Source organism: Chinchilla lanigera, unplaced genomic scaffold (genome assembly GCF_000276665.1).
Source record: "Chinchilla lanigera isolate Chin_1 unplaced genomic scaffold, ChiLan1.0 scaffold00036, whole genome shotgun sequence".
Classification (NCBI taxonomy): Eukaryota; Metazoa; Chordata; class Mammalia; order Rodentia; family Chinchillidae; genus Chinchilla; species Chinchilla lanigera.
The window spans coordinates 2,770,113-2,794,218 of record NW_004955437.1 but is presented as its reverse complement, the minus strand read 5'-3'; the positions used below and the strand labels follow the sequence as shown (position 1 = coordinate 2,794,218).

The following is a 24,106-nucleotide window of genomic DNA, read 5'->3' as shown; positions in this document are numbered from 1 at the left end:
ATCTCGCCTGCTGTCAGTCGACCTATGACACATGACCAACCTCAGGTGATCTCCGGTACAATGGACTCCTTCCTCCAAATGAGACAGAGACAGACCGCACCTAGTCCCTTTCTTACAAAACAGCTTAATACCTGCCAGTACCAATCACAATTCCTAACAGGTGATGTAACTTCCACTGCCCTGCGGTTTAAAGTCATAAGTACTGTCTCTATTTTGTACAACCTCAGAGCACATTTTCAAGACTGCTTGAGTCTGTGTTTTCCTGGCTTGCAATCCTAGGTAGCTTCCCAAAATATAATTTTCTTTGTTCCCAACTAAGTTGATTTTTGTCTCAGTTGATAGTTGTCTGTGCTAATCCCTATCCAAAGTGTTGTGTTTTCCTCTTCTGATATGTATATATTTACAAATATCAATGTGTAAATTATATTTAACCCAGTCCCTTCACTACAAACCACAGATAGCTAGATTACACTCAGAACCTGAGGTTTGTGTGTGGGATTTTAGCAACAGCTCCTAGTTCATCCTAACAAGTAAGAGATGAAGGGGTAAGAATAAGTTGCGTTTTTTTTCCTGAGAGGAAGCCTGATGGGTTTTTTGTTGTTGTTGTTGTTTTCCTGATTTTTGTTTTGTTTTGTTTTGTTTTTTTTTTTTTTGTGTGTGTGTGTGCCTGGAATCGAACTCACGACCTCAAGCTAACCAGGCAAGCACTTATGCGACTGAGCTATATCCCCAGCCCCTGATTTTTTTCTATGGGGTATTTTTTTGCTCTTATTTCCCAGTCTTAGTACATACCACTCAAACACTGAATGAATACCTTTCTTCTTACTCTGACACTTTCTAATAAAACCTTTCTTCTTCTTCTTTTTTTTTTTTTTTTTTTTTGAGTTCTAAGGATTGAACCAAGGGCCTTGTATGTGCTAGACAAGTGCTCTGTCACTGATGTACATTCCAGCCTCTTTTATTTTATTTTTTTAAATTTTTATTTTTTAATTTTGAGACAAGGTCTCACTAAATTGCCCAGGCTGGCCTCTAACTAGGCATGTGCCACTACACGTAGCTAATAAAAGCTTTTGCTTTTGTTTTTTTCTCTTGTAGTGCTGGGGATTGGACCTATGGCCTCATGTGTGCTCGGCAAACATTGTACCATAGAGCTACATACCCAGCCCAAAGCTTTTTTTTTTTTTTTTTTCTTCTTTTCTTTTAGACAGATCATTACGTAGTTTATGCTGGCCTTGAGCTCACTGTTGTAGCCAAGGTGGCCTCGAACTCATGGTGAGCCTCCTGCCTCAGCCTCCCGGGTGCTGAGATTACAAGTGTGCAATCCTGTGGCCAGCTCAGCCTCAAACTTTTGGAAAGCAAGGTATAACTGTACAGGACAAAGTATGACAATTTTACACTTGTTGAAATTTTAACCCCTTTTTGGGTAGGGATCTTACTATAAAAACACATTCAGATGTGAGGACCAGCACTCAGTCAGGTCCCCAGTTGTCTCTGCTGCCCTGGTCCCACCATCTCCTCTTGCATCCCATCCCACTTTCTTATCTCAGGCGACACAGTAGCTTGAATTAACAGCTGAATGTACTCTCCCTCTTATCTCCAGAAGCTGCTGCTGCCTGCGCCTTTTCTCTCAGGCTGCTATTTCAAAGTCCTGGCAGATCCCCCATCCCAGTTACAGACAGCAAAAGTCTGTTTTCGCTTTTACTCTTCCACTGTGTGGACAGATCACAGTGTATCCTTTCTGCTGCCCATTGGCATCTGTGCTGTTGCCATGTCTTGGTGATTATGAACAACACTGCTCTGAACAGCCTTGGACTCCCTCCTCACCTCCTTTCCTTCCATCTTTCTTTCTTTTCTTTCTTTCTTTCCTTTTTTTTGTTTTGTTTTTTTGAGACAGGGTCTCACTTATAGTTCAGGCTGCCCCTGAACTCACTATGTAGCCCAGGCTGGCCTCAAACTTGCAGCAATCCTCCTGCCTCAGCTTCCCAGTGCTGCTTGCTTTCTTGCTTTCTCTCTCGCTGCTTTTCTTTTGAGACAGGGTCTCACTGTGTAGTTCAGTCTGGCCTTGAGCTCAGTATGTAGCCCAGGCTTGTGGTGATCCTTCTGCCTCAGCCTTGCAAGTATAACACAGCCAGTTTCAATGTGGTTAAAAATCCTTCCAATTTATTCCCACCAGAATTATATGAGAGTTTTAGGTGCTCCACAACCTTGTCAATATTTGGTATTGCCAGTCTTTGAAGCTTTTGCCACTCGTATGATTGTGTATTTCATTGTGTATCTCATTTGCAACAAGAATTTGAAAAGGCAAAGAGGCTTATTGGAAATGTGGGAGATATATATATATATATATATATATATATATATATATATATATATGTAAATCCCAGCTCTTTTTATTTTGAGACAGGGTCTTACTAAGGTCCATAGGCTGACCTTGAACTTGTGAGTCCCTCTGCCTCAGCCTTTGGAGTAGCTGGGGTCAAAGGAATGCATCACCACCCCAGACTTGTAGATACAATGGTACCATGGTATTTGTTGCTAATTAATTCCAGCAGGTGCAAGGAGTACCAAAAATGTCAAGTACCTAATTGTTTTGGCTGGAAAGGGCAGGGGAGTCACAAGGTGACCCACAGGGACAAGTTCTAGCTTTGGCACTGAGCGCCAAACAAATGATGTGGATGCAGGGACAAAATTTTTGTTTTAAAATACAGAGTAGAAATTCAAGCAGTTGAGTACTGAAGTATGACGTGTTCTTCTGTGAAGTGTGTGTTGGTTTCTCACTCACTTAACTCTGGGGGCTATATAATACGTGAGGAAGGCTTAATAGACATTGTGAATATCTTCTCCAAGTCTGTAGCTTACCTTTTCACTGTCTTTAGTAGGGCTGTTGTTTTTTTTCCCCGTGGTACTGGGAATTGAACTCAGGGCCTGGCGCTTACTAGGCAAGTGCTTTACCACTGAGCCACATCTTTAGCCTTATTTATTTATTTATTTATTTGGTCTTTTTGAGACAGGGTATCACTATGCAGTTTAGGCTGGTCTTGAACTCACTTTGTACCTCATGCTGGCCTCGAACTTGCAAGGATCCTCCTGCCTCAGTCTCCTGAGTACTGGGATTACAGGTGTGCACTATCACTTCTGGTTCTCTATTTTATTTATTTATTTTTTTTGGTTTTTCTCCGGTACCGGGAACCGAACTCACGACCTTGCGCTTGCCAGGCAGGCGCTTTGCCACTGAGCTAAATCCCCAGCCCCTCTATTTTAGTTTTAAATGAGGCAGCTCCTGGAATAATTGTGCGGCCTGAGCATTTTCTTCCAGAGGCTCTGAGCTCTATTTTAGACAAGTGAGATGTTACAATAGCAAAAACCCAGTAGGAAGAAGCTCAAACTCAATTTCTCCTACTATGTCCTCGCAGCACAGATCACTTCTGACACCAGAGGCTCCGGTGTCTGGCCACACACACCAAACACACAAGTAGTTCTGCAGCAGATGCCATATGGGTATCCCCTAATTCAGCTCCAACACGCCTACCCACAGAGTCAGATACCCAGGTGGAGGACTCAGTTCTCAGGGCCGTCCCCTCCACACACGCTTTAGAGGCCAGCTGCAAGCCTTTGAGTCCAGGTTATTTTTCCTTTATTTCTTACCAACTGGCTACCTGTGGAGGGTCCTATGATTCCTTCCTTCAGTTTTATTCATGTGCTTGGACAGTTTCCAGGTCTCAGGGAAACATGTTCCTGTTCCTAACTCTTTATAAAGGACACTACAAAGGGCTCAGGTGGAAAAATGCACAGAGTGAGGTGTGAGAGGAGGAGTGCAGTCTCCATTCCCTTTCCCAGCATGCCCTTCTCCCAGAAGCTATATCTTCAGCTAAGCAAAAGCTGCCTACACCCTGTCCTTTAGAGTTTTTATGAGGACTTCATGCCACTTCTAATGCTAATAGGCTGAGTGAGGAAACCTAGCAAGGTCCGTCTACTTCAGATTTCTCCTGAATATTGAACAAGACCTGTGTGTGTTTGTGTGTGTGTGTGTGTGTGTGTGTGTGTGTGTGTGTGTGTGTCTGTGTGATGCTGGGGATTGAACCCAGGGCCTCATATGTACAAGGCAAGTGCTCTAACACTGAGCTACTGCCCTCACCCAAGACCCCTTATGAAATAAGAGATCTTACCATCAACTCTCAAACAAGGTAGATGAAAGGCAGAGTTTCTGTGACCTGCTTTGCAGAAGAAACATTCTAGGGTTTTCTTGGAGACAGGGTCTTACTATGTAGTTCAGGCTGGCTTTAAACCCATGGTATTCTTCCTGCCTCAGCTTCCTGAGTGCTGGGATTACAGGCACCACACCCAGCAGAAATTCTAATTTCTAGGGGCTGCTTACGGGAGGGAGATATGAACCAGGAACTGTGGAAAAAACAAGAAAACAATGTATATTATAACCTCACAATGGGTGTGACAGGAATGTTTTTGTGTGTTCAATTTCCACATACTGAAAGACAAACTGAAACTACACTGTTATCTGAAATTCTGAGAAATCAGGAAAGAAAATCTTAACAGTCAAAATTCCCTCACAGGTTAGTTTCAATTGTCACAATAATGAAGTTCCCTCGGCTGTCATTTTTATATTCTTTAATCTTCTAACCCTTAAGAAAAGTAACTTCAAGTAATCTGATATTTAAGAAGTTATTTTTATATTGTTCTGTCTTTGTTTCTACCTAAAGTAACTTTGACATGAATAATCTGCCGGGTGCAGTGGAACATGTCTGTAATCCCAGCACTTGAGAGGGTGAGGCAGGACTGCCATGAGTCTGAGGACAGCCCGAACTAATAGTGAGATCCTGTCTCAAAAACTGAAAGAAAAAAAAAAAGAATAATTCACTTCTTTGCTTCTGTTTTTGTTTGTTTTTTGGGAGTCTTTTTTTTTTTTTTTCTTTTTTTCTTTGAGACAGAGTCTTACTGTGTCATTCAGGCTGGCCTTGAATTCACCATATAACCCAGGCTGGTCTTGAACTTGTGGCAATCCCCATGCCTCAGCCTCCTCAGGACTGGGATTATGAGGCATGTGCCACCATGTCCAGCTTCATGTGCATCTCTATGAAAAATATATTTTAGTTCATCCGGAAGAGTTGCCAAAGAGACCTACAAATCTGAGCGCTATGGAAAAGTCCAAGTCCAAGTCTCCTCTGAGAGTTTACTCTTAGCTGTGAGCTCTGTAATAGCAAAAAGAAGTCAACACTATCAACATAGAATGGCACAGGATGAGCACTCCTATTCCAAAGGGGAGGAAGAAGGATGAAGAATGGAATGAGCCCATAGCAAGAGTAGAATCCAGCAGGGCAAACATGAAAGCCTAGAGTTCTATGTCCAGCCGTAAGAGAAAGCTGTGATGAGATGTGAACTCAAAAGGGCCTTAGTGGCCTGCCCCTGTGGCACTGCTGGTGGAGGTAGCCCTCATGGCTCCTCTCTTGGGCTGACTTTGCTCACTCCTTGTGGCTTTCCTCAGGTGTTCAACATTTCTGGCTTCTCCAACATTCTGGGTCTCCACTGCACCTTTGGCTTCACACTCACAGTCTCACACACTGCCCTCCCAGGAGCACACTGCCTGACCTGCCAGGCCTTCTTCTAAAATCTAGTTGGGGGGCTGGGGATTTAGCTCAGCGGCAAAAGCGCCTGCCTGGCAAGTGCAAGGTCGTGAGTTTGGTTCCCGGTACTGGAGAAAAACCAAAAACCAAAACAAAAAATAAAATAAAATCTAGTTGGAAACTTTCCTGACCCTACAACTCTTGTATTCTGCATGGCTGAAAAATCACCACCATATAGATGATGTCAAGATCTGGTTGTTGTCAGCCCAAATAGTTGCCAGGCCTCCTTGAATTGTGGCTGCAGAGGGCTTCAAGTGCCTGAATAGCTAAGTACTGTGAACCAATTCCAAATCTTGGAGAACAAATTCCCTAGGAAGCTGTTCTTGAGCACAACCCCCTGGGGCTCTCCTCCCAAAATAAGGTTTTACAGTTTTGAGCTTGCAAAAGGTAGAAATCTGCTGGTTCCTGACACACCCTTAAACTTTTTTCCCTATTGTTCGATCCAAAGTATTTGGCTTCCTTTTAATCTTCAGCAACCACATTTAATCAGCAACCACACTTTCCTTGGCCAAAACTTTGCAGGTTCTTTCTTTCTAGTGAAACTCAAAACTTTCAAATGGGCTTTTTGCTCCTGACTCATAGTAGAGCTAGCAACAGTACCCATGCCACAGCCTTGAAATTTCCTCTACCAGATTAACTGGTCCATTGCCCTTAATCTCGGTTTCCTATGAAGTATCAGGACATAGGCAAAACATAGGCAAATTTTCTGCCACAGTGTAAAACACATGGTCTGGAGTTTAACTGCCACTGCAGCCCTTGTTCCCCATTGAAACCTCCTGAACCTGCTGTTTACCATCTACATTTTTTTTTTTTTTTGGGTCTTTTTGAGACAGGGTCTCACTATGCAGTTCAGGCGGGCCTTGAACTCACTTTGTAGGCCAGGCTGGCCTCAAACTCACAAAAATCCTCCTGCCTCAGCCTCCTGAGTGCTGAGATTACAGGCATGTGCCACCACACCGGCTTTTTATGCATTTTTGTTTGTTTGCCACATGCATTTCTATCAGCATTCTGGTCTTCTGAGCTCTGACCAGAATCTCCCATCAAGTGTGACTCATAGCATTCTGGGGCTGCTTTCCCAGCCTGCATTTCCAATCCTTCCTGAACTCCTCCTGCAAGCGACATGGTGAGGTAATAGCCCCACTCCTGGTACCAAAAATCTGTCTTAGCCACTTTCTCATTGTTAGGACACAATACCCAACACCCACAACTTAAAGGAGGCAAGGTTTGTTTTGGCTCAGAGTTGTACTTCTGACCATAGCTGGCTCCAGAGCAGGAAGGCACAGTGGAAGGGCTTGCTGCAGAGGAAAGATGCTCACATCATGGTGGCCAGGAAGCAGAGAAGAGGGAGGAGCTGGGCAGGGAGATGAACCATTCCAGGCCATGCTCATGGTGACCCGCTCTTCTCACCAGGCCCCACTGCCTACGACAAAGCCAGCAGTAGCATCACTGTAGTCCAGTCATCTCCCACAAGCCCCCACTTCTGGGTGCATGAGGCTTTTGAGGGAGCATCCAGATATAAACCAGCACTCATGTTTCTGGTTTTGTGTGGGTGAACACAACCAGAAATCCAGCCAGGGCCAGATTCTAGCCTGATTATGTCGGCACCCCTCGCGGAGGTCTTTTGGTAGGGAATTGTTTGAGAAATCCAGTAAAGCAAAAGTACACAGTGGCAGAATATTAGGCTCAGCTGTGTCTGAGGCTTCGTGGCCATGGGCGAATTACTGCTGTTTTCCCACCAGGATTGTCCCTGTCAGGGAGAAAATCAGAGCAGATAGTCACGACGTTTGTGTCAACTTTATGTCACTTGAACAGAGGCTGCTGCTGTGCATCTTTTCCTTCTGCAGTGTTTTTGCTGATTTGCTCCAGATCTGAATGTTCTACTAGCAAATGAGTACACATAACAAAACCCCTTGGGAACTCTGTGGAAGGAGTTCGTGTGCTTCAGGCAGGGCAACGGCAGAGGAAAAACAGGAGCAGATTTCCTAAGCATAAGCTGCAGCCATGGCTTTGTGAAGGGGCTTCTCTGGGGAGGAGCTGAGAGAGGAAACCACTTTTACCAGAAGAAAGGTGTTTCCAAGAGAGTTAAGGATTTCTGAGCAGGACGGGAGGGGGTGTCACTGCCATAGGTAACACTTACAAATTGTGAGAAAGGAACCCTGAATAAGAAAGATACTATAAAAGGTAAAAGTATAAGGCATTTCAAAGACGTATCAAGAGACTTGAGCAGAGCAAATAATACCAGGTGGGATGACAGCAAAGTTTGATCTGGAGACTGAAGGTCAGAAATCTGAATTTGGACAGCAAAGTTTGATCTGGAGACTGAAGGTCAGAAATCTGAAGGTCTGAAATCTGAATAGGTACAGTGAGACACACCTGTAATTCTAGCACCAGGGAGGCTGAGACAAGAGGGTGGCCAAGAGTTTAAGGCCAGCCTGGGCTATGTAGTGAGACCTTGTCTGGGAAAAAAAAAAGAAAGTTGTTCAATGTGTATAAAGTTTCAGTTATGCTAGATGAAGAAATTTTAGAGATCTGAATAAATAGGGCCTATACTTAATATAGTATTGTGCACTTCAAGATGTGTTAAGAAGGTAGGTCTCATATTAAATGTTCTTATGACAAAAGAAAACAAATATAAAAGCTCAGAAAGACCAAGGATAAACAGGATATAGCTCTGAAAACTTTTGGAGTGTTTCATATGTCTGTTACCTTGAGCTTGGGACAGCGTCATGAGTGTTTGTCTATGTCTGAGTTTGTCAAATTGTGCACATTGAATAGGTGCAAAGTTTGTATATCGATTATCCTTTTTACTCCTAGGATCAGGGATTGAACACAGGGCCTTCACACTAGGTTATAGCTGTAGCTGTTTTTATATTATATTTTGACACAAGGTCTAAGTTGCCAAGTGGTCCAGGCTGAACTTGAACTTGTGAGCCTCCTGCCTCAGCCTCCCAGAGTGCTAAGATAACAACTATGTGGGCACATGTGGCTAGTTCAGCCAGTTTAATTGTAGGTGTTTCATTCATGATTTGCTTACAATTTGGCTATCAGAATCTTATCCTGTCTATCTATCCTGTTGGATACTCAGATTGCTTCTGATGTTTTATTCTTGTACATGTTGCTGCAGTGGACATTTTTAGATGTATCCTTAGGCACACAAGTGAGCATATGCATGGGAAAATGCCTCCTTAACTTTCCTAGATTTTTCCAGGTCATAGCTATGCCAAGTGGTTGTCCCAATCTTCATTTTCCTAAGAGAATTTGAGCGATCTGCTGCCTCTACAATCCCAGCCCTTCTCATCAACCTTGTCAGTTTCTTCACCCATCAATGTGAAATCATCATCTATGGTTCTGTTTCCTAAAGGTCTTTTTAGGTTTTTGAAACAGTCTCATTATAGAGTTCAGGCTGGCCTTATGTAGCTACTTAGTAATGAGCTAATGTAGCTAATGTAGCTCATGTAATGTAATAAGCTAATGTAGCTCATTATGTAGCCTAGACTGGTGGTGTGGAACTCGCAGTGATCCTCTTGCCTCAGCTTCCCAATGTTGGTTGTTGTCGTCGTTGTTGTTGTTGTTTTTGGTACCAGGAATCGAACTTACAACCTCACGCTTGCCAGGAAGGCGCTTGCACCACTGAGCTATATCCCCAGCCAGCTTCCCATTGTTGGGATGACAGGTGGGCACCACCACACCCAGCTCCTAAAGCTCATTTACAAATAAATGGGAGACCTTGTGAGATGTTACTGTCCCTCCACTATGTGTTGGGCATCTTGCTAAGTGCATTACTGTATCTTCCCTTAATTAAGTTTCAAATTAACTTTTTTTTTTTGGAGTGGGGAGGTACCAGGAATTGAACTCAAGATCTCAAGCTTGCTAGGCAGGTGCTGTGCCACTGAGCTATATCTCCAGCCCTCAAAGTAACTTTAGTTGTTTTTTTTGTACTAGGAATCAAACTCAGGACCTTACACCTGCGGGGCAGGTATGTGTGCCACTGAGCTATATCCACAGCTCAAACTAACTTTAGAAGGTAGAAAATAAGGCTTAGAAAAGGCGATTTTGTTGGGTATGGTGGCACATGCCTGTAATCCCAGCACTCAGGAGGTTGAGGTAAGAGGAGGATTGCTGCAAGTTCGAGGCCAGGTGGGCTGCAAAGTGAGTTCAAGGCCAGCCTGAACTGCATAGCAAGACCTTGTCTCAAAAAGACAAAAATTGAAAAAAAAAAAAAAAAAAAAGGCCATTTATCCAACCTCATAGCTAGTAGGACACTGTACTGACATCTAAGATCTGTTGCACTTTAAGGCCCCTATGACTGGCTCGAGGATGAGCTACATACATATCTTTAAGAATGTTTTTTTTTTCTTTTAAAAATTAAAAAAACTGACAAAACAATGAAGACAAAGTCAAAACAACACAAAAACAGCAAAAAATGATACATGACTTCAAATTATTTTGATAGGAATGATAGGAATTTACAATGGCTGCTATATTACATACTGTTATCTTTAATGAAGTTGTTTAGTCCACCAGACATAAGAATGTAAGATTGATCAAACAATCAAAGAGAAATGGTTTTTAATCAGTGATAGTGGGGTAAAGTTCTAGTAGAACGCTCTCTGATAATAATATGGAGAGATAATATGGCTAAATGGCATAAAAAAATTTAAGGTGCATATGTTATGAGTCATAGAAGATTTTTACTGTAGGAAGTTTCAATGTAAATTGAAGGGAACATGGGTCATAATCCAATGACCACACTTGACACAATATTGTCACTGTTAACCTTTGACTTGTTTGTTTCTTAGTGAACTTGTTGGAATTTTTTTTTTTTTTTTTGGTCTTTTTGAGACAAGGTCTCACTATGCAGTTCAGGCTGGCCTTGAACTCACTTTGTAAACCCAGGAGGGTCTCAGCCTCCTGAGTGCTGGGATTATAGGAGTGCTGGGATTATAGGAGTGCACAACCACGCCTGACTACTTGTTGGAAATTTTGGTTTGTTTTCTTTGAGGAAAGTTTATAGTGCAGGAGAGCAATTTTTTTTTCCTTTTACCCCTTTAGTTCTCTGACTTGGGCCTGCTTGGGAAATTGGGGAAAAAAAGATTACTAGGAATAAAAGCACAGATATTTTACTTGAGGTTAATATTTATATAATTTGTTTTTTGAGGCAGAGTCTTACACTGTAGCCCACACTGGCTTTGAATCCATCCTCCTGCCTCAGCCTCTTCAGTGCTGAGATCACAGGTGTGTGCCACCACACCAGGTCTGATGTTAATATTTTTAATACAACATGAGGCTTCATAGGAAAAGAGGAAGGATAAACCCTTAAGAATGCAGTTGGATGTATTGACTTTGCTGCTGCTGCTGCTGCTGCTGCTGCTGTTGTTCTGGAATTGAACCCAGAACTTTTGCACTGAACTACATTCTTAGCCCCTTTTTAAATTTTTTTTTTTTTATTTTGAGACAGGGCACTCTAAGTCACTAAGTGGCCCAGACTAGCCCATAGTTTGTGATTCTCCTACCTCAGCCTCCCAGAGTGCTGAGATTATAGGCATGCACCATCATGTGTGGCTTTCTATACTACTTTGACAAAGGGTAACACTTGTGGAGAAGAGGCAAGACAAAGGGAAAGGGACTTGGGTTTCTAGGAGTAGGAAGGTGTTATGGTTTGGGGGTTATTTTGCAAGGTGAAACAATATAGGACACACAGTTTATAAGATTATTTATAATAGTCACCCAAAGAAATATACAAGGGTGCAGAAAATCTGTCTATACACTAAGACCAAGGAATCTAGCTAAGGGCCTGGATCCCACAGAAATGTCCTGTATGAGTCCAACTGAAGACCTAGAGCCCACAACAGTGCCTCCCATGAATCCAACTGGAGGCCTAGAGCCCATGACAATGTCTCACACAGGCCTGTTTCACGGATCTGCGCTGGGAAGGCCCAAAGGTCAGTGGTAGAATCTAGAAAGTCTGTGCCAGTGGGATGAAGGATCTGTGCTAGCAGGCTGAGGGGTCTGCACTGGAGCCAGGAAGCAATGCACAAAGTGAGAATCAGAGCTCCCCTGAAAAGTACCACAGCCGTCCTCAGCAACAGTGAGGTCTCGAACTCCTCTGATGGGGAAGACAGCTGAATTCCCATAAGGAAAGCCAACACAGCAAACTTCTCCAAGAGACTGGCAGTGTACCATCTTCCCCTCCGGAGCAAGGGAGTCATGCTCGAAGTAAGGACCAGAGCTCCCCCAAAGTGAACTGAAGCTATTCTCAGTGCCAACAAGGTCCTGAGCTCCTCGGAGGATGAAAACAGCCGATTTCATCAGGAAAGCCAGCATGAAGAGCTCCTCCAACAGAACCAACAGCTCCTCACAGCTTCCACCAGCTCGCAACAGCTTTTTACCAGCTCCCAAAGCCTCACTTTTTCTTCTCCAGTTCTGCTTCTAATGCTGCTGGCAACAGTCCTCAGGTGGGATTCCCACACCCAGCACCACGCTTACTCAGTTCAGCTAGGGGTTATAAGTTGACCACCAGTTGTCAATCCACTACAGAAGAGGCTGGGGATTTAGCTCAGCGGCAAAGCGCCTGCCTGGCAAGCGCAAGGTCGTGAGTTCGGTTCCTGGTACCGGAGAAAAAACAAAAACAACAACAACAAAAAATCCACTACAGAAGGCAAACAAATGGAAGATAAGAGGTTTGTTGTTTTTTTTTTTTGGTACCAGGAATTGAACTCAGGACCTTGTGCTTGCCAGGCAGGCACTGTGCCACTGAGCTGTACCGCCGGCCCCCAGGAGTTTTTTAAGAAGGTTCTTTGTGCAGACTTATTGGCAACTCCTGGTCTCCAGTGACAGCTTGTGCCCAGTGATAAGAACAGCCCCTTCCTGGTGCCAGGAGGGCACCACTTTCACAAGAAACTTGAGATCTGTGCTTAGGCAAAAATGGGGAACACAGAGAGTCCTTTCTGCACCTGTCGCATCAATTGCCTTTAGCTCAAAATGATCAATATGCAGTCGGGTGCATGGGTACAGGCCTGTAATCCCAGCTACTCAGGAGGCTGATGTAGGAGGATTACAAGTTCAAGACCAGCCAAGGCAACTTAGGGAGATCCTGCATCAAAATAAAACAGTAAGAAAAGGGCTCAGGAAGTAGCACAGGGGCAGAGCACTTGCCTAGCAGGCATCAAAGCTCTGGGTTCATTCCACATGCCAAGCAGCATGTTCTGATCCCTTTCAATACCCATCTCACAGACTGAAGTGACACCATAGCATTGATGAGAAGTAATTCATCATATGATGTTTCTAAATGCTAGACATTTTGCCAAGGGTCAAACACATGTTAACAACTGTCTTTTTAAAAAGAACACAGGCATGGGCCAACAGGCCTGGCATAAAAGTTACCCTTTTAAAATGTACATTTTGGGCCAGGCATGGTGGCACACACCAGTAATCCAAGCACTCTGGAGGCTGAGGCAGGAAGACTGCTGGAGTTCAAGGCAAGCCTAGGCTACATAGTGAGTTCAAGGCCAGCTGGAACTACATCATAAGACCTCATCTTAAAAAAAAAAAAAAAAAAGTAAAGTGTACATTTTGGACTGGCATTTTAGTTGAGGAACTGGGAACTGAAATTTTCTTTTGTGCCCACAAATGTTACTGAGCTAAATGTCAGTTTCAAGCCTTGCAGTAAGTTCAGTAAGTTAACACGGGAGGGAGGAGGAGTGGGTGAGAGGAAGAGATAAAGAGGTTGGGGTGTCCGTTGGTACTACTGAACCTGGTGAGGTACACATGATAATTCATTATACTATTTTGTCTGTTCTCTTGTATGTTTATAATTTTCCATAATATAAAGTAAAACACAGTTTTAAAAAATAAAAAAGTCTAGCATTATGCTTGAGGATAGATGATTGCATAGGTAAGTACTGAATAAATTTAGATCTCTGAGGTTAAAATGAAGACTTAATAATACACTATACTTTATCAATGAGTTTATAATCTGCAAAACATTTCACATTTTCTTTCACAGGTACTCTGTGAGGGAGATAGGACAGATATTACCACCTGGGTTTCAGAGAAAAGCAAGGTACAAAGGAGTAGAACTGAGACTTTAATCCAATTTTCTGGATGAAACACAAGTGGTCTGTCCTTTCATTCAAAATAGGTAAGAAAAAAAATCAAAATAGATAAGGTTCTGTTGCTTTTTTCTGACTATAAAAATTATATATAATTCCAACTACTCTGGAGGCTGAGGCAGGAAGATTACTTGAGAACAGTAGCAGTTCCAGGCCAGCCTGGCTAATTTAGCAAAACCTCACCTCAAAAAACAAACGAACGAACAAACTAGATCTGGGATGTAGTTCTGTGGTAGGAAGCTTATCTAGTATGCTAGCATGTACCACACCCTGGGTTCAATCCTCAGGACTGAAAAAAAAAATTTAAAACAAGGAAAAAGAAAAAATTACAAAGAAGAAAATGTATTTTTCCTGTATCATCATCTCACAGGGACAAGTGCTCTTAACATTTTGTATTTTAGCCCTTCAAATTTCATTTAAAATTATTTTTTATAAAATTGAATTATCAAAATAAAACAAAGTGGGATGGGGGGGTTGTTTTTTAAACTGGAGATTGGACTCAGGGTTTTCATACTGAGCTACTGTCCCTGCACTTTGTATTTATATTTTTATTTCTTTATTTTCTGAGACAGTGTCTTAACAAAGTTGCTGAATTGCCCATGCTGGGCTTGAATTTGCAATCCTCCTGCCTCAAGCCTCCAAGAATGCTCGGATGACAGGTGGGCACCATAACCCCCAGCTAAAATAAACATTCTTGTATCTTAATTTACTCATTAAATTATTTCTTTAGGATACGTGACTAGGAATGGAAAATCCAGGCTGAGGCATTTAGAAGGCTTTTAATATGTATTATTGCCCATCTGGGAAATGTATGGATTTATGTATGTAACTGTGCATATTCTCAATCACCCAGAGTGTTTTTTTTCCACCTTATTTGCTTTTGTGAAACAGATGTTAAGTCAAACATACCCCTGGAGATAGGGTTTAATTTGTTAATCTTTAACCAAGTTGAACTATTGACCAAAACATCAATAAACAACAAACTGTGTTTGTTTAAAGCAATAATCTTCAAACTTTAATATGCATAAAAAAATCCCCTGGTGATTCCTGGGCTCTATCCCACACAGGTTGACTCAGATAATAGGGTGCTAGGAGCCAGGAATGGACAGTTTTGAAGAGTCCCCTCTCCTAAAGTGACTCTGATGTAAGTAGACTAGGGAACTATACTCTGACAAACACCAGTTTAAGAATCAGAGCTGGGCCCAGTGTTGTACTCCTGTAATCCCAGCCACATGGGAGGCTGGGGCAGGAGGATCTCAAGTTCAAGGTCAGCCTATGCAATTAAGTGAGATCTCTCAAAAAATAAAAAGGGCTGGGGATGAAACTCAGTGGTACAGCGCTCCTCATTTCTTAAAAAAATCTCTGTATTTTTATTAGTACATGTTTGCAGTACATAATGCTTGCATTCCTTATGTGGAGTTGGTGCCTGATCCGAACACATCTCAATTCCTTTTTCATCCCCTTTCCCTCTCTCTCTCCCCTCTCCCTCCCTCTCCCTCCCCCCCCTCTCCCTGTCCCTCTCTCTCTCTCTCTCTCCATCTCTCTCTCTCCCTCTCTCCCCCTGTCTCTCTCTCTTTTTGCTTTTTGAAACAGGGTCTTGCTATGCAGTTTAGGCTGGCTTTGAGCACTTTCTAGCCCAGGCTGGTCTTGAACTTGCAACAATCTTCCTGCCTCAGCCTCCAGAGTGGGGATTACAGGAATGTGACACCACGCTGTTCTCCCTCCATCTCTTGACGTCTCTCCCATTAGAGAAGGATCTATCTCTCTACTTCTTATTATCTATCCTTTATCTTGCTCTTTATTTATTTGTGGGTTTCTCATATAAGAGAAACCTGGAGATATTTAAACTTGTGTGTCTAATTTATTTAACATTATGGTCTCAGGGTGCATCCACTTTTCTGCAAGTGATTCAAGTTTGTCTTTACAGCAGAATAGTACTCCATTGTGTGTAAAAAACACAATTCCTTTATCCATTCATCTGTTGACAGACATCTAGGCTGCTCCCAAGATTTAGCTATTATGAGCTATGCTATAAACACGGGTATACATGTGTCACTGTTATTATGGTGACTTTTGGGAAGACTCCAAGGAGGGGAGGAGCTGATTCAAATGCAATTTCTAGTTTCAGTTTTTTGAGGACTCGCCATACTGATTTGCATAGTGGTTGTGTCAGCAGAGCTTAAAGGATGCAGAACAAGAGTCTACCAGAATGCTGGGCTCTTGCCTTCCCATTGCTCACTCTCCCCACCCCCGTTTCACTTCTGCTTCTGCAACAGCTCACCAATACAAGGTTGTCCCGTGAAATAAGAATGGTATAAAACTAAAACCAAGACCCTGTTATTCAGGGCCCTTTGATGGATACTTGTCCCCCAAGGGACCTTTTGCTCCTACTGTGTCTGGGTGGCTTGGTTTGGGATCCCACTTATCTCCTGCTTCAGTTGTACCAGTTTACATTCCCACCAAGTATTCCTTTTCCCCCCACAGCCTCACCAGCATTTGTTATTATTTGATTTTTTTGTTTGTGTTTTTGGTCTTTTTGAGACAGGGTTTTGCTATGCGGTTTAGGTTGGCCTTGAACTCACCATGTAGGCCAGGCTGGCCTTGAACTCACAGAGATCCTCCCGCATCAGCCTCCTGAGTGCTGGGATTACAGGTGTGTGCCACCATGCCTGGCTATTATTTTACTTCTTGATGATGGCCATTCTTTCTGTGGTAGGATGGAATCTCATTGTTGTTTTAATTTTGATTTCTCTAATTGCCAGTGATGTTAGCATTCTTCATGTATTTATTGGGCATTTGTACTTCTCTTGAGAAGTGTCTATTCATTTCAGTTGCTCATTTTTTGATTTTTTGATTTTGAAGGGGTTCAATTGTTTTGAGTTCCTTTATATATTCTAGATATTGTATTCCTTTGCCTGAAGAATAGCTGGGGAAAATTTTTTCCTATTCTGTAGGTTGTATTTTCATTGTTTTTTGCTTCTTTTGCTGTGCAGAAGTTTTTTAATTTGACATGACCCCATTTGTTGATTCTTGGTATTATTTCCTGCACAATTGGGGTTCTGTTCAGAAAGTTCCCTCCTATTGCCTATGGTTTCAAGAGCTGTACTTATTGTATCTTTCAGCAGACTAAGGGTTTCTGATTTTTTGGTTTTTAGGTTTTTTTTTTTTTATTGAGACAGGGTCTCTTACATAGTTCAGGCTAGCCTTGAACTCACTTTGTAGTCCTCGAACTCACAACGATACTCCTGCCTCAGCCTCCTGGGTGCTGGGATTACAGGTGTGCACCACCATGCCTGGCAAGTGTTTCTTTTTAACATTTAGATCTTTGATCCATTTTGATTTTAGTTTGGTGCATGATGAAAGATACAGGTCTAGACTGAATCTTTTGCATGTAGCTTGCCAGTGGAAGATGTTTTGGCTCTGGTAAACTGAAGGGGTCAGGAGGGTGCAAGGATTACATTTGGGTGAATCTAGGCTGAAGGGTGTGAGACAAACACAGATTTTGTTTTTGCACTGTTCCATTCACTAGGACAATGGAGAAAAGGGACTCAGGCCATCAGACAGCGCCCAGGAGAAGAGTTAGCACCAAGAGGCTGATGCTGCTCAGTTGTGTATCTCTTGAGCAGGGGAATGGTGAAAAGGAACTTGGAAAACCCCAAATTGGGGGGCTCCAGTCCTCTTATCATGCTTTGGGGGGACACATTTTGGAGGGGTGTCTCTCGCAGAGGAGAGTGTACCTTAGCTGGTCCTTCCTCTCCCTGGAGTCCCTTGCTGGTGTGTTTGTAGTCAAGGACAGAGAAATGGGAGACTGTAAAGAAAAGCCGGCTCTTACAGCTGTTCTACAATCCCGGCACTTTGGAGGCTGAGGCAGGAGAATCATGCACTGGAGGCCATCTTGGGCTACATCATGAGCCCCTCTTTGAAAACAACACAAAAAGAACAAACCTTACTTATGAAAGACTTTACTGTAAGATGCTCTTCAATGCATGGAGAATCATCAGGGCCTTGGTCAGCTCTCCTGGACAGCACTTCGGCAGCCTACTCTCTTTTTTGTTTTGGGGGTTTTTATTGTTGTTGTTGTTGTCATCAGTTTTTTGAGGCAGGGTCTCCCTGGTGAGTTCAGGCTGGCCTTCAACTCACTATGTACCCCAGGCTGACTGCAGCCCTCCCGCCTCAGCCTCCCAAGTGCTGGGATTATAGGCGTGCACCACCACACACGGCCATTTTTAAATTCTTAAATCCAATGTCGTTGGTACTTGTGCTATTTTTCTTTCAGCTTGTAATAGTTTGTGCCTAGATGTCCCGCCTCATGCACTCACAGGTGGGACTTTTTCGGAGGTGGCTGGATATAGAGTGTGTGATGCTTGGGTTAAGGACGTAATGCAGGGGTTGATTCATATGTGACGCTAAGGGGGCTGGGGATTTAGCTCAATGGCACAGTGCCTGCCTGGCAAGCGTGAGGTTGTGAGTTCGATTGCCGGTACCAGAAAAAAAACAAAACAAAACAAAAAATGTGACTCTAAGATTAAGAGTGTGACTGCTATCTACTCTACGGGTGGGTAGCCTAGATAAGATATAAAAGACAGAAAGAGGCTTGTCGCTTGTAGCTTACTGCCTTCTGCCTGCCACAAACTGTTTCTCCTCAGCAATGTCCCTCTGCAATGCCTCTGTGCCATGTCACCCAGCCTTGGAGCCAGCCAACTATGGACTAAAACCTCTACAAAGTGGGAGCTAAATAAACCTTGCCTCCTTTAACTTTGGGTGTCGGGTATTTTGTCTCAGCAACAGGGAAAGTAACTAAGACACTGCTGGTGTGAGCCTTAGCTGCTTTCTCCTTACTGTCTCGTGCCACATCAAATTCTGTTCATCACACACAAAAACCTTAAACCCATCCAGGACCCCATCACCCATGACAACACAAGTGCCTGTGATTGCAGAATACAATACACCCTCACGCAGTTGGACTCTGTCTTCTCTAAATCATTGAGGGGAGGACCTTAGCTATAGCTGGCCTTGGTAATTCTAAGTCTGAAGACTTGGAGATCTGGAGGCACTGTAGTCTGCCTTGGTGAGATAAATCACTTTCTTCCTTAGACTCTCAACTTCCGAATCAAAGAATGGACTAACTGTTTTAAGAACTTTGAGTGTGCTATGTGTGGTGGCTCATGGCTATAATTCCAGCACTCTGGAGGCTGAGGTAAGAGGATCACAAGTCCAACACTAGGCTGGGCAATGATGACAAACCTTTTAGAGACTGAGTGCCCAAACCGCCACTCAGAACCCACTCACTATCACAAAGTGCTAACACTGCAATTAGCCGGGCGTGGTGGCCCATGTCTGTAATCCTAGCACTGGGGAGGCTGAGGCAGGAGGATTGTCCCGAGTTTGAGACCAGCCTGGGCTACAAAGTGAGCTCAAGGCCAGCCTGAACTGTATAGTGAGATCCTGCTTCAAAAAGACAAAACAAAACAGAAAAAAACAAAACAAAACACTGCAATCAAACTTGAATACTGAAGTCTTTTTTTTTTTTTTTTGGTTTTTTCGCCGGTACCGGGAACGGAACTCACGACCTTGCGCTTGCCAGGCAGGTGCTTTTTGCCGCTGAGCTAAATCCCCAGGCCCCTGAAGTCTTAATTAAAAAAAAAATCATACATTAAAAAGCACAATAACAGAGTTTTCAATGATACAAACACCCTGTTGTGGCACATGTAGCATAGGTTCACCACCACTGATATAGGAAGACCTGCCCACTCAAAAAGACTCCTGAGACTGACCAGGTCTGGGGATGTAGGATCAGTTTAAATTTCTTACATAAGAAATTCAGAAAGAAACTGGCTAGTCTGCGGCATAGCCCTAGCAGTGGCCACTTCAGGCACAGGCCCTGACACAGTTCTGAGCCAGTGCCTGGGGTCCCAGCAGGCCAAGCTCAGCTACTAATGGAGGAGGTAAACAGTGGCGAAGGATGGGAAAGGTGCTTTAATCAGCATGGCCATGCTAGGAAGCACAGGGCCATGAAGATCTGTCTTCAAGGGGCTGACAGAAGCTTTGGAGTTCTACAGAAAAGGAAAGCAAATGCAAGGGGTGGGGACTGCATAGCTGGGGGGCTTGCAGAGCTGGCAGTGTAGGCTGATCCTAGTGAAGTCAGCTCTTTGATCAGTATCTCAGGACAGGTTCTGTGAGGTCCTAGACAGCCACCATTGCTTGAGGGCTAATCTGGTTCCCAGGATGAGATGCTGGCTTCTGCTGGGGGGCGGGGGCAGCCTCCCTTCCCCTCCTGGGATAATTGCTCCTGCTTGCGAGAGGACCTTAGCTTTCCTGGACTCTCAGGTGGCTGCAGGTTTGGACAATGACTTGGAAGTTGTAGGCATCAGTCCAGGGGCTCTGGACCTGGATATAATACGGGTTGGCAATTAGGTGTCCTTGTACATCTTGAAAACTGCTTCAGTTACTTTATCTTGGTGTCTTCAGTCTTGAAGGGGATGACATAGATCAGGTAAATTTCAGGCTACTTAGCCTTCTTATACAGATGCTCCTTCAGTGATTAACAGGCCTACGTGCAGAGCTGAGCAGGCTTCTGATTCAAAGTTTTAAGTTAATGAGATATAAAATGAAGGCAGAAGCATCAAGCTTTATTCTGGGATAGGAGAGTAAAAAGAACTAAGATGTGTTATGTACATGTACCAACTCCTGCTGATGAATGTAATCCATATGTACTGCAAACATGTACTAAAAAAATATTTTTTTTTTTTTTGAGACAGGGTCTTGCTATGCAGTTCAGGCTATGTAGTAGCTGGCCTTGAGCTTAGTACAATCCTCCTGCCTCAGCCTGAGGGGTGACAGGAGCCCAGCTACAAAATTTTTTATAAACCTTTATCTTGCTTTTAGCTGTCCATTGGGCATCTGTGGGCCTAGACTCTAAATCCCTGTTACACACCTAGCAGCATTTATTTATTTATTTTGGGTCAGGAAGGGTCTCACTAAATGGCTAGAAATTACCATCCTCCTGTCTCTGCTTCCCATGGTGCTGGGATTAGCGTCAGGCACCACCATACCCCATCCCTAGAAAGCCCTTCTGGAATAATTTTTTGGCTTTCCTACCTAGGAGCAATGTCCAGCAATTTGTCTCTTTGTCCTTCAACCAGTTCTTCAGGCTGGCTGCAAAACAAAACAAAAGCCCCACTGAAGTTATAAAGTCATTATGATGGAACCATAGTTATGTTAATAATCCCTATAAAGTCACATTTCTCTGGGTCTCCTACATGGGCACCATCCAGTTTCCTCCTCCTCATATCACATCCCTACAATGGAAGCATTTAATTTCAGGAAAGGGTTCTTCCTTCACCTCTAATGCGCTGTGGTTTTTTTTCTCATAGCACCCTAAACTGACTAAGGCAGAGAGGGACAGTTCTCCCTGGTGCCGGCTGTCCCAAGTACTGCACATGTTTAGTGTTCCTGCTGGTGTAACACCTCCAGGCCATGAGGATCAAACATTTCCACACAAGGTTTCAGAATTACTTAAGGAGTGACGGTGCTCCTTTGAGACATTCCCATAATACACTCAAGTGTTGACCCACTTGGGTCTTTTTGCAAGGATTTCTTTGTATTGTGTGGTTAGTTTAGGTGTGAACTAAGATCCTTGTACAGCATGAATTGGCCATGAATCTTCATCTTCTCTAGAATCAGTCTTCTAAAATGGAGTCACCAACTTCTAATTAACATCTTCTTTTTGATTGCTGGCCAGCACAATTTTAATCTGTGGCTACTGCAAGTTAAGACACTTCCAAGGAAGTCTGTGACCTAACATCAAGTTAATTTTTGGGTCAAATATTTTTGGTAATTTCATACATATGGTCCAAACTGAACTCACTGTATAAAGGAAATGTAGCATGATATAGCGGATGGGGTGCTAGACTGAGAATTTGGAAACCCCACACTAGCTGGATGATCTTAGGTCAATTTCCTCTCTTGGTTTCAATTTCTTTCCCTTTGAAATGAGGAGGTTGAACTACATAGTTTCAGTTCTTTTCAACTTTAATGCTGAGATTTTTATAATCTTTTTGTTTCCATTCCATCATCCATAAAATTGTGCTCACCTTGAGGGAAGCTGAATTTTCCTTAATATTAGTGAAATAGTCCCACATTGTGACCACACAAAAATTAGCTCATGCCAGTGATTCAAACTTCCACACAGGTTTTAGAAGGCCAAGAATAGATTCTTATAAAATGTTTTTAACTACCTGTATAGTATTAGGTGGGCATGGTGGCACATGCCTGTGATCCCAGCACTGAGGAGGCTGAGGCAGGAGGATCAACATGAATCGGAGGCCAGTCTGGGTTACATAGTGAGTTCAGGGTCAACCTGAACTGCATAGTGAGACCTTATCTCAAAAAAAAGAAAAAACCAAACAAACAAAAAACTACTATATAGTATAAATTTATAAATCTTATTTATTATCATATGCTGTTTATGGTGTTTCCTATAAGGGTAGTCACAGGGAGAGAGAGGAAAAGAGAGACAGAAAGAACACACATTTCTCATAGTTTGCTTTTTTGGGATAGGGTCTTGCTTTGTAGTTCAGGCTGGTCATGAACTCATGTTAGTCCTCCTGCCTCAGCCCCCCCTGATGCTGGGATTACAGGTAGGTGCCACCTTACTCAGCTGCACTTTTCATATTTTAATAGAGGATCAGGAAGGGAAATAGAAGAGGATGTAGGTAAAGAAACAATCCCTTCCTACTTGTATCACTGTCTAATCCACAGACATCTCCTCATGTTTACTGCCATAAGACTAGCCACCATTCTTACTGGCTTAAACATTGTTACCTCATTTAACCCTCCCAACAAGCCTACCTGAGCAGGCACTATAGTTATTACTAATTGGGAGAATGAGAATTGAATTCCAAATGTGTGTGATCCCAGAACCTAGGTTTTTTTGTTTGTTTTGTCTTTTTAGTTGAGGTCTTTTTTTTTTTTTTTTTTTTTTGGTACTGGGAATCGAACTCATGACCCTGCGCTTGCCAGGCAGGCGTTGTGCCGCTGAGCTATATCCGCGGCCCTGTTTTGTCTTTTTGAGACAGGGTTTCGCTAAGCACTTCAGGCTGGCCTTGAACTCATTTTGTAGCCGAGGCTGGCCTCAAACTCACAGCGATCCTTCCGCTTCAGCCTCCAGAGTGTTGGGATTATAGGCGTGAGCCACTTCACCTTGCTCAGAATCTAGGTTTTTTAAAGGCTATTTTACTCATTTTTATTTGATAGTGGGACAGATGGGATAAAATGCTTTCCCTTTTCAAAACCTGGCGCCCCACAGTACTAGTCACTTTTCTCAATTTATTCTATTGAAATTGTTATGGGAAACGCTCTTCATAAAGAATCAGCAAGGGGGTTCTAGTTTGGCTGCACTGTATTTCTGGACAAGGCATGTAAACTCTCTGACTCACACTTCTCTTACTCCCAAACTAGACAGAGCTACTTGAAGGGAGGAGCGCATTTCTCCCCCATTGCCCACCTCAAACCCCAGCGAGCAGTGTGAGGCAACACGTGATGTTTAGAAAATACTGACAGAAGGGGTAGACAAGAGAATCTCTAGGATTCTTTCTTATTATTTGATCTTCAGATGGAACCTTAACCAGATATATGCACCACACAGAGGATACAGCAACACTTCGCCTCGGATTTTTTTATAGACAGAAGGTTTGCCAAATTCTCATGAACACTTAACTTGTGTTTTGGGAGGGTTGGTCTTGATGGAGTGGGTGCCGTTCCTCTGATCCTAAGACTGACTGTACTGAGGCCGCCTTTATTTTCGAAAGACTTACGGGTGCGGTTGCGTAACACAAACAGCACCGATAAACTGAGGTAATCTTCATGAAGCGGGTGGGGGAACTCCCGGCAGCATCCCTCCGTGAGAGTGAGGACAAACAAGTCCTTCCAGAGCCAGGCACACCTCTGACTGGGAGCGCTGGGTCTTGTATGCATTCTGCTACTTGACCTTGTCGTGGTCTCTGCGCTTCCCTGGACACCAAGTTCCTCACCTGCAAAATGGTGGTGGCGTCACAGGCGAAGGCTCCCGAGTTGACACCCCAACACCAGGCTCTTACTCTTCCCCTTGTGGGTGGGGCCGAGGCGGGGAGAGCACCCGGCCAAGAGCCGCCTCCTCCTCCGCCCCACCGCTAGGTCCGCCCTTTCCTCCTTCCCGCTTCCCGGCCCCTCGCTCCACCGAGGTGAGGTCACGCGGGAGACGTCACGGGGTTATGACGGCACTGAGGGGCGGGCCTTCGTCGGGAAAGGAAGGGGCGGGGCCTAGGGCGACCACGCGTGCGCAGTGGGCGCGGCGCGGGAGGAGGCGGAGGCGGCGGAGCC

The 24,106-nt window shown here is 43.7% G+C and overlaps 1 protein-coding gene across 1 annotated transcript in view; it reads right to left on the bottom strand.

The window, feature by feature from the left end:
• Snrpc (small nuclear ribonucleoprotein polypeptide C) overlaps nucleotides 1-23,968 on the bottom strand; it is a 60,621-nt gene extending 36,653 nt beyond the window's left edge. Inside the window, exons 1-2 of the mRNA XM_013516970.1 lie at nucleotides 23,779-23,968; nucleotides 20,846-20,902 (exon numbers count right to left, since the gene is read on the bottom strand). The gene's annotated coding sequence lies outside the window, so the exon portion shown is untranslated. The remainder of the gene's footprint in view (nucleotides 1-20,845; nucleotides 20,903-23,778) is intronic.
• Nucleotides 23,969-24,106: the final 138 nt, after the last annotated feature.